This window comes from Etheostoma spectabile, chromosome 24, assembly GCF_008692095.1.
Source record: "Etheostoma spectabile isolate EspeVRDwgs_2016 chromosome 24, UIUC_Espe_1.0, whole genome shotgun sequence".
NCBI lineage: Eukaryota > Metazoa > Chordata > Actinopteri > Perciformes > Percidae > Etheostoma > Etheostoma spectabile.
The window spans coordinates 4,036,460-4,046,658 of record NC_045756.1 but is presented as its reverse complement, the minus strand read 5'-3'; the positions used below and the strand labels follow the sequence as shown (position 1 = coordinate 4,046,658).

Here is a 10,199-nt window from a genome sequence, read left to right as displayed (position 1 = left end):
ACACACACACACACACACACACACAGTGTGATCAAACAGTAACCAGGAATTTCACCTTGTTGTATGCAAGCCAGAGAGATAGATTTGCTCTGGGATTTTCTTTCAGCTTCCAGAGATGATGTTGCGTTTTAGTGGCACCGACTCAGGCTGGGGAAGTTGATCATGTTAATTCATGCCTTGAAGGCCCACAGCGTCTTCTTTGGAAAATACTTGTCTGGAAGGGTAGGACCTGTATTTTTGGCCAGCATTACCTGTTTTGAAATGAGCCTTTGGAACGTGATTTCCTATGTAACCAAATCATTTATTGAAGGCCAATATTATTATACTCTTCGCGTTTTACAACTGTTTGTTGAAGACCAGAAAAATAGTAGAAGGGGGGGGAAAAGTCATATCGGTCTTGGACAAAGATATAATGAGATTAATGCGTTGTTTTAGTTTCTGTTCTGGTGGTCCCTCTGGCTCACTGCTGAAGCACTTATCTCACCAGTTTAGTCCAGTAATTTTCGGTCTGCACCATGAACAGTCTCATGTAATTAGGTTATGACATGCTGATTTGATGTGATTATAAGAGATGTCTCTTTTGTCATTATCATGCAGGCTGCAAGTGTGTACTTTCAACAAGAAGCTTGTCAAAACAGCTTGCTTGTGATTTGGTTTTGGTAGTGGTTAGCAACACAGGACACATTCCCTACTGGGACAGTAAAGTATGTCCTATGTTATTTAATGTGACTCAGCAAAAACATTCCTCCTCCCTTGGTATGGTCCACAAGGAAATGCTGAGTATAGTGACCATCCACCAAGGTGAGCCCGTCTTTATAAAGCGCTCTTTCAGCCACCTTTTTGCTTGAGCTCTTGGGATTATAAATCCTGAGGAAAAGGATCTTTGCTTCATTGGAGGGGGGTGGTCTAGGGTGGAAAGCCAGCAGAAGCAGTGGAGGGATGAAGAAGGAGCGATTGATGATGGAGGGAACGGGGAGAACTGTGCTGTGGTGATGGATGCCATGCAGGGAAGTGGAACACTTGGCCTTTCTGTGATTAAAGGACTCCTGTTCTCTCAGCACCAACGCGCCTACACATACGCCTAGAGCTGCAACACTTCCAAATGTTGCTGTACGATATAATTGTCTCTTTCAGTCCAAATTTTAAAATATGCATTTATTTTATTTTTATTATTTTTATTCCTAAGATAAAAACAGAGATGGATTTGGTAAATATGGATGATACTCAAAGACTAAGATGACGTCTTTATCGAGATGATCTGTAGATGGTGATTTGTGTTTGGGTGTGGATGTGTGTATGGGTGTGTGTATTCAGTAAATGTGTACGTATATGCGGGTGTTTGTGTGTATACAGTGGCTTGAGAAAGTTTACACACCCATGCTAAAGTTGATTAAAAAGTGGAATAAAAAAACATGTATTGGAAATTGATCTTAATGCCTTAATTCAAAATATTTAGGAAAATCCAACCTTTTAAGGACACCAATTTTCTTTGTGAATGAATAATGTATTGTAAATAAATAAATGTTCTTCCTTAAAATACAGGGAGCATAAGTATACACACCCCTATGCTAAAGTCCCATAGAGGCAGGTAGGTTTTTATTTTTAAAGGCCAGTTATTTCATGGATCAGGATACTATGCATCCTGATAAAGTTCCCTTGGCCTTAGAATTAAAATAGCCCCTTATCATCCACATATCCTTCACCATACATAGAGATTGACATGGAGAACTTTCCAAGATCATCTCTCAATGCAAATCAATCCAGCTATTAGGCTAACTGAAATAAAACCATCAACCACCAACCAACAATCTCTATGTATGGTAAAGGGTAGGGGATGATAGGGGCTATTTTAATTCTAAAGGCCAAGAGAACTTTATCAGGATGCATAGTATCCTGAACCATGAAATAACTGGCCTTTAAAAATAAAAACCTACCTGCCTCTATAGGAAGTTAGCATAGGGGTGTGTATACTTATGTCCCCTGTATTTTAAGGAAGAACATTTATTTATTTACAATACATTATTAATTTACAACAAAAATTGGTGTCCTTAAAAGGTTGGATTTTCCTAATAAAAAAAAAAAAAGATCACTTGTATCTCCTAAGTACAAAGTATACTTGAGGTCAGAATGAGCGATAAAATCAGCTCTTTGGAAGACGAGTCTGCCATGTGTGTTAGTTAAAACCCCCCACTCCAGCAAGCTGGCACTCCTCCCTGAAAAGGCTCTTTCCCAACACACAACACACATTCGCTTCCTTACAGTCAGTCTACTGTTTGGAGCTCTGCAGTTGCAAAGCACTCATTTATTCGTGCTGCACATCTGAGCTGCAGAACGATGTTCATTGGTAGGGCAAGTCGCAAAGCCTACAGTAAATCCTCTTGAAAAGCACATCCAGGGCAAAAAAACTGAACAGGTATTAAAAGGAATATCAGGGATTTTCAAAAAGCCTTCATTGTAACCTCAAACATGAATCACTTCCTCAAGTTAATGGCTGTTTCAGTTAATCATTCAAACTTGAAATACTGGAAGAATAGATTTGTCAATCAGTTGGCCAAAAGAATTTGGCAAAACCAGCATGCTAAAGAAATTACTGTCACTGTTGCAAGCCTCTGTAAGTACGTAAGGTAACACTTTATAATAACCATCACGCTAATAATGTTAAATTGATAAATTAAACTTTAATTATTTTAGTGTTAAAAGACAATGAAATGATAACTAATAATGTTTACTAATACTTATTAATGCTATAATTATAAACATTGTATTGATGCAAACAGCATTGCATTTCAGATATTATGTCAAGAATCAGTTAATGACTCAGACTGAGTCGTCTGACTCAGAAATTTGCTCAGAAAATGTCACAAGGATAGAAAGTGAGGACATTTTACCCCTGACTTTAGAGGATTTGGATTGCACTAAAAATGAAGACCAGCATTAGGATTAGTTCAATGTTAGAGAAATTGAGGCATACAGTGCAGGGGTTTGAGATTTAATGCAGTCAGAGAAGGCCCTCAAAGGAATGGTGATATCATTGGGTGTGTGTTTTGCATACATCTTATAGAATAAGAGTTCATTGGCCTTAAATGGTGCACCTAATTCTAAAAACACTTTGCTTTCATGTCAAATTTGATTGTGCTTTAAGAGTATTTTGGGTAATTAGGGTTAAGTGTGTGTGGATCTTTTTTTGTAATCACTTGAATGTCGTCCTTCTACATATTGTAATGAGACCAGCTTGTTTTAGCATAGCAACTCAGCTTGTTTGTGGTGATGACAGGAAAAAGGAAGTGCCATGGCCACTGTCAGCACCTCATCTGCAGTTCCTACCCACACTTGTTTCTGACATGCAGGTTGTGTTCAGGATGGTCCTCCCATCTCGGCGTGTTGTGGCAAGTTTAACCTGCCGGTGCTAGTCTGAGGAAAGTGATGCCTTAACTGTGTTTTTTGTGGCTCTGTAGATGACTTCATGAAGTGTTTTTCTAACAAGCTTATACATTACAAAGTCGTTAACAGCAACAAAGGACAAAAGAAACCAGTTTTACAAGTTTTATGGTATGCAAAGAGATGGAGTGTTTGTTAGCCCCCACATGCATCGAGGGAAATGTAGAGAGTAGTTCCTCATGCCACTGTTGATGTATTCACTGTGTGTTGGGTCATCAGTGTTTTATAGAAGTTGTATAACTTCCCTTCTTGTCAATGGGTCAAGCTGGCAACAAGCTGCCCTGTCTGTTGTTTCCTTTATATTTTGTCTTTACCTTTTTTGAGTTTTTTTGCAACTCAGGAAAAAAACAAAAACATAACTCATTACAAACATGGACTGTCTGTCCACAAAAGTGAGACAGATACAGCCAGAAAACTACTAAACTACCAAATACAATTTAAAAAGTCTTTAAAAAATCCAACGTAGAAGATTTTTTTGCATCACCTAGCTACTTGGCTTCCTGATCCGTGAGGATGGTGTGATATTCAGCATGTTGTGTTTCTCCCGGTCCAAAAGTGCTGAGGTTTTCTTCCTTTGGTGAGGTCAAGAGTTCACTGATTGTCTGGCCAGTGTGGGGGGGAAACGCAGGCCTCTCTGGGCACTGGCATGTTGCTGAACGGCCCAGGGTTCCAGGGTGAAGCTGAACTTCTTCCTGTGGAGGTCCAGGTTGTTGGGTGCTGGGCTTTAAACTCTGTGGTTCACAGCGTGTTACTGAAGCCTCTTTCTCACGGCAATGACCCCAGTCGGACCAAGGTAATCTGACCTGCATTCAGCCCCTACTTTTGTCGATTCTAACCAAGCCAGTCAACACAAGTCGATCCCTGGTCATGACAATTCAGATACGACCTGGGTAACAACCCGGGAGTAGTGCTGCATGATATGATAAAAATATGCCATATGCAATAACGATATTACTTGCGATAAATAAACAAACAATTGAAATATACTCAGTTCTGCATTTCTGCTGCATAGTCTTATAAAATACAACCAATTGCCCTTTGAATTTAAAACAAATTAAAGGAAAGCATAGCTAACATTCTTTTAATGAACAAATTGAAAATTAAATATAGAAAGCACCACTCAATAAAAGGATAGGTTACATTTGTGCAGCTTTCTACTGATATTTTGTGTTAACTAACGCAAAAAACCCTATGAGTGTCAATCGCGATATGTTGCAGCCATTTGCGATGTGCATATTGCGACAGATGATATCGCGATAACAATAAGTACTCCAGTCCAGCTACCGATCGGACCGGTTACGCTGGAAATCGACCCAAATTCTACATTCAACCCAGGTTCAACCCCGGTTGAGCCCTCAGTGTGAAAGTGGTACAACAGTGATGAGTCCAGGTGTGTGGCGATAACCTGATATTACTTAACAGGATTCTGTGATGATCATCACTTGCTTTTCTTTCTTTTATCTAACTTACAGAACTTAAGTACCAAGTTTCCTGTATGGTACTTCACATCTTCATTTTCAGTGGCACTCTTATCAGACAGTCTGAGGTAGACAGAGAAGGAGAGGAAGACGGAGAGAAGTAGACGTGACAACTTTTGATTCGAGTGCTCAGTGGTTTTGTCAGGTTTTGAGATGACATTGCTTTTTCATTTCTCATGTTAGTGACTGAGGGTAACGGGGGTTACTTTCTATACTGGTGTGTCACTTGGCCGCTCTAGTGCACGACTCGCCTTCCTCCTTGAGCTTATCACTTGGAAGACCGACCATTAAGATATTTTTCCCATTCTCTTCACTCTACACAAAGGCCATACATATTTTTATAGCATCCTCACTATCAGTTTATTAATGAGGAATTCTGAAAAGTACAGCATTTTGTTTGTCTTCTAAATATGTGAAGATTTAAATGACAAAACCGGGAAATTGGTCCCCTTGAAGAACTGTTTGAGCCCGTCAGTGACTCAATACAGAAGCCATTCACATTGATCAGGTTGCTTCTCACATTTTCGATTAACTCCCTGAAGTTAGCGGCAGGAAAGGCCCGTCTCAAACCCTGGGGTTAGCTCTTGGTATCTGGTTACGAGCTGGGTTCCCACCAGTAAGGTGCTGAAGCTGCAGCAGGGCCTGTTTCTCTGGAGGGCCTAATGAATAATTTAGAGGCGTGGCTTATGTGAAGAAGTCCCATTAAGATGCAGAGTCACACCGGTCTCCATGGTAGCAGGACCATATTATCAGGATCACGTCTCCTTTGGCCAGGCAACAGGCACAGTCTTAGTCTGGGAGAGGGTAGACATTGACTGGTATGAGGAATTTCACTTCGCTGGATGAGGTTTCGAAAGGATTCTTGTAAATGATCCCAAAACTGGAGCCTGTAAGCATTTAGTGCCAAATGGAGGACTATCGCAGCATCGGTAAGAGAAAAAAGGTGGGCTGAGCTAGGCAAAAGGGCCATCTTGTGTCTTGTTATTAAAAAAAATGTCTGTACATGCCAATTGTCTTTTTGATGTTGGTGAGGGGGCATTACTCAAACTATTAGACTATTGGTGGATTGACAGAAGATTAATCTGTATCAATTTTGATTATCAATTAATCATTAAGACATTTTAAAGCAAAAGTTCATTCAATGTATATAAGACTAAGAAAAGCAGCATATTCTCTAGGTAACTGCAGCTTATTGTGAGCCCAGTAAGTCACCACCAGAGAGCTTTTAAGTTACCTGTGAGAAAGAGAAAGTCAAGCTTTATAAAAGCCTATTTCTGTTCTGGGGAAAAATGGATACTTTTTCAAAGTTGATCCATAATTGATGGCCAAAGCTACATCTAGAGCATATTTCACTACTTTCTGTCGTTATGCAACAAGCTCTTAGTGTATGTTGCTTCAGTTCAGTAGAATGCTCTTTCTCTTTTAGATCAGAAGTAATGCATTGGAATTAATCTAGACCTCCTTCAATGTGCTTCACTTTTTATAGAATATCGCCTTAAACTACACTTTTAAGGAAGTTATTTTCATCTCCATTAACAGACGCAAAGTAAATGGACAGAGTCTTTACCTCACTCAGCCATCTGGCCCGGTCTTAACAATTCAGCATATGACAGAACAGGGTCAAAGGCTGTGTGATTAGGACTCCGCTGGAGAAAATATTAAAGCCTGAGATGATTATATTGACAATGATGCAATATCATTGTTTACTCTTAAGCCCTGCGACTTTACCATAAACTAGTTTCATCTGTGCAGACCGGGGAAATAAACTAAGCAGCCATGATGCGACAAAGACAAATACCACTTACTGAAACCTGCAGGTATTTGTTAGTCTGAACAGGTATTTTTTTGAAGCTGGAAAGTAGAAAAAACTAGTTTCTACTTTGTTATGTAAATTCTTGGTCATGGGCTGCTCTATTTGCATTTTTAAACTAGAAATGTGACTGAACTTTGTCTGGAACTGAACTGGATTTATTTTTGTTTCTTGGTAATCCGTGTGTCTCTCTTCCACTTGCAGAGCCTATTAGTTCCTGTATTCTGAGGGATATTTGGTGCCTTGGAGACGTTCTTGTATCCCCTGATTAATACTTTTTTAAGTAACATTGTCATAGATTTATTTAGAAGTTTTGAATATTTGTTTTTGATTTAGATAATTTCGCTTTAACATAAATTAGTCTTTTCTGTTGATCACCCAGATTTCCACTCTATTTTGGTAAAGATGGTCTTTTAAAATCAAAACAATTCAAACACAAACAGTGAGACAACTGTGAATCAGGACCCAGGAAACCTATTGAAACCAATCTTCAGAATCACTTTGAAATAAGCATCATTTTCTTCATTCCGGCTTTTCTTATGTGTGATTTTTCTTTTTCTGTCAGTCACAGTTATCGTATCTATCTTTTAAAACAATGTTTCTGTTATTTCCTTGTGAGGGAGTAGTGGGCTTATCAGTACTACAGTGTGGCCGGTACTTAAACTGAAAAAGAAATGCAGTTTTAGAGCTGAAATTTCAGCTTTGTTGTCCCTAACAGGAAAAGGGCCTTTGTGGCAGATTAGAGAGGACAGTGATTCCTCCCAGGCTTGAATGATTTAATTGTTTCTGTCTTCACTGCCTCTTGAAGCCTCAGGGTATTGTGCACTGCTACTTTTTCCCCAACCATAAAAAAAATCATTCATAAGGTTGTTATGTTATCATCTCAAGTTGCGAGAGTTGTATATTCTGCAACCTTAGCTGGCTGTCAACCCAGTTTCACGGGGCTGTTGCTGCTGAGAGCCAGAGGGCTCCCTGCCAGACAAATTAAGATCTGAATTAGCAACCAGAAGGTAACTGAGAGGATATACTGTATGCTCTGCTTAGGGGGAGGGAGGGGGGGGGGGAGAGTTTCCTAACAAAGGAGTGATGTTGCATGATGAGTTTCAGTGTTAGATAAGATGGATTGAAACAGTAAATCAGGCTAGAACAGAAAGCCAGCTCTGACTGGGAATGTGTCTATTCAGAAACTGAAGCGATAGAGTCAATGTTCTGTGTAGGTTTTGGCCCATGCGCCTTGCAGCGATGTACCACGGGGTATTCTGAGCAGCGTTCCTCTCCAATAAACAGCCCTGAAGCCTCCTATCCATGTTGGCGCCCAACTAGTGAGTGCTGCCAGCCTTTTCCTGCCTCCCTCCAACAGAATCCCAAGCAATGAGAGACATCCGATGTTATCAGCACTGCAGATTGCACAGCGTTACTGCCAAGGGCTTGTCTCATGAATTCACAGTGCAGTGTGGAGTGCCCCCCCCCCCCCCACCGAAAGCCTTGTATTGCACACATCACAAAGCAAATTAGAGTGAGTTAAATGTAGAAAAAAGATGCAGGAATTAGCATTTTTCTTTGTCTTCATTTTTGGACAATAGACATCCCAGCTTTGTTAAAATGTATCAAAAGATCTCTGTTTGTGCAGGAAACAAACATGAGCCTTTGTCTTTGTCTTAAACGACTGAACAATTATGGTGTGTCATAACCTGCTGTGAGATTCCAGCCCTGTTGGAGGCTGCTTGCAGCTGTCTCTGACCTATTTATCAAGCTGATGGATGGAAGGTGAAAAGAGCCTTTTGTGTTGCTGCCTTGTGTGTTTCTTGGAAAGGTGCTGCTGATGATTTTCTGCCCACAGTTTGATGCTGCTGATTCAACCATCTTTGCTGTGCCTCATTCTGAACACTGGCCGCTTAGATTGGGGAAAATATTCCAAATAACTAAACAATAGTAAATTTGTTTGATTCAAATATGGACCGGTGCAGGTATTTTGGTTGTGTCCAGTGTACTGTTGGGGTTCTCGTGATGTTGCATCTGTGGAGGCGTTTGTGGTCCTGACCTGGTTAGAGCCGATTTGGAAAGAACAGAAGAAAGACACAGCTCAAAAGCAAGGCTGCAGAAATCCCCTCCTCACATCTAGCCTCATTTACAGCTGCTGTGGTTGAAGATGAGATGAGAGAACACCTAATATTTTTTTTTCTTTTGGCTTGACTGCATGCTGGAAAGATTTGTTTTTTCTGATTGTTGCTTAATTAGCCCGTAGGCATTTGTTTATTCATGCAGATTGCCTTTAGGGTTGTCAGTTAAAACTTGTTTGAACTATTTAACGTCTTAACAAGTGCTGCAGGGCTGCCTTATTTTGCATTATGGGCTAAAGTTTGATGATTTCTATTAAAATCTATAAAACTGCTCACATAGTAAAGCAAATGGAAATGTGATTTTTGTTTGATATGCATAGTTTCTTAGAAATATGCATATGTTTGCTCCCATCTGATTAAATACCTGTTATTAAAATGTTACATCTGGTAGTTAATTTACAGCATTGATAAACACCAAGAAATTAAAATGTGTTGTGGCATTTGCACTGAGGAAATGGGAAGTAGATGACAAACTTTGTTATACGTGTCTGAAACAAACAGTGCGTGGTTAATTCCTGAGAAGGGTTTAGATGTAAATGAGACACTGGAAAGTGCAACAGTGAGGTGGTACCGCAGGACAAAGTTAAAGCTGCAACAACAGGAAATGAAGAAGAGCTTGTGGTTGATGCGATCACAAACTGCACGTTTACCCTTGTAAGTGTCTTGTATCCACAAGACAAAGATAAATTAAACCATCTCCGGATTTCGATCCATCTTGAATGCTTCACTAATATTCACTGAGTCCAGCTTCTAAAATTCTATAATTTGGCTTTTATTGTGTTACAAAGAAATCTGTGACCCTGCAAAATGCGTCACCTTGGAGTTGTTCTATCTGCCTTAAATCATTTTGTGACTTTGTGGAAAAAATCAGACCCGGGCAAAAGTGTTAAAAAAACTATATAGAAATAGCATTCTTTTCACTGTTAGTCTCGTTTGGTGTTACAGGTCATTTATGATCCTCAGATTAAAAGTTACAGTTTCAGACAGAAACATTAAAAAGTTACATATAGTAACTTGAAGTGAGTTTTGGACTATTGGTTAGGCAGAATAAGCCATTTGTCAACATTACCTTGGACTCGCAGAGCTTGTCATGGCCGTATTACACTTTTTTCTACACTAAATGATTGACAGATTAATCAATAAGCATTCTTAAAGTAAATGTAAATTGTAATCCTCCTTTAACTTGAAATTTAGTTTGACTAATTCACCTTGTTCCTGACCTTTGGCCTCCTACAGTTTAGTTGAAGTAAGTGAGTAAAACCTTGACATTTTTACATTTCAAACCTACATGCCTAACCACAAGACACACACACACACACACACACACACACACACACACACACACACACACAC

At 39.6% G+C, this 10,199-nt stretch overlaps 2 protein-coding genes across 5 annotated transcripts in view; both read left to right on the top strand.

Annotated features, from left to right (window-relative positions):
• mgat5 (alpha-1,6-mannosylglycoprotein 6-beta-N-acetylglucosaminyltransferase) overlaps positions 1-10,199 on the top strand; it is a 70,647-nt gene that overhangs the window by 980 nt on the left and 59,468 nt on the right. The gene's annotated exons all lie outside the window — the stretch shown is intronic.
• clic5a (chloride intracellular channel 5a) overlaps positions 1-10,199 on the top strand; it is a 24,360-nt gene that overhangs the window by 12,433 nt on the left and 1,728 nt on the right. The window lies entirely within an intron of this gene.